This window comes from Aplysia californica, unplaced genomic scaffold (assembly GCF_000002075.1).
Source record: "Aplysia californica isolate F4 #8 unplaced genomic scaffold, AplCal3.0 scaffold00448, whole genome shotgun sequence".
NCBI classification, from domain to species: domain Eukaryota; kingdom Metazoa; phylum Mollusca; class Gastropoda; order Aplysiida; family Aplysiidae; genus Aplysia; species Aplysia californica.
The window spans coordinates 518,161-518,376 of record NW_004797718.1 but is presented as its reverse complement, the minus strand read 5'-3'; positions in this window follow the sequence as shown (position 1 = coordinate 518,376).

Below are 216 nucleotides of genomic sequence, written 5' to 3'. Positions count from 1 at the left end.
TCTCTCTCTCTCTCTATCTATCTATCTATCTATCTATCTATCTATCTATCTATCTATCTATCTATCTATCTATCTATCTATCTAAACAAATCATATAATACAGAACAGCAAACAACGACAAGCACAAGCACCACTACGTGTCGAAGACCTCAAATTCAGGGCACTCAGGTCGTGAGCGCGCTCACTTCCTCATGCACGCGCACACCCTCTCGCCCC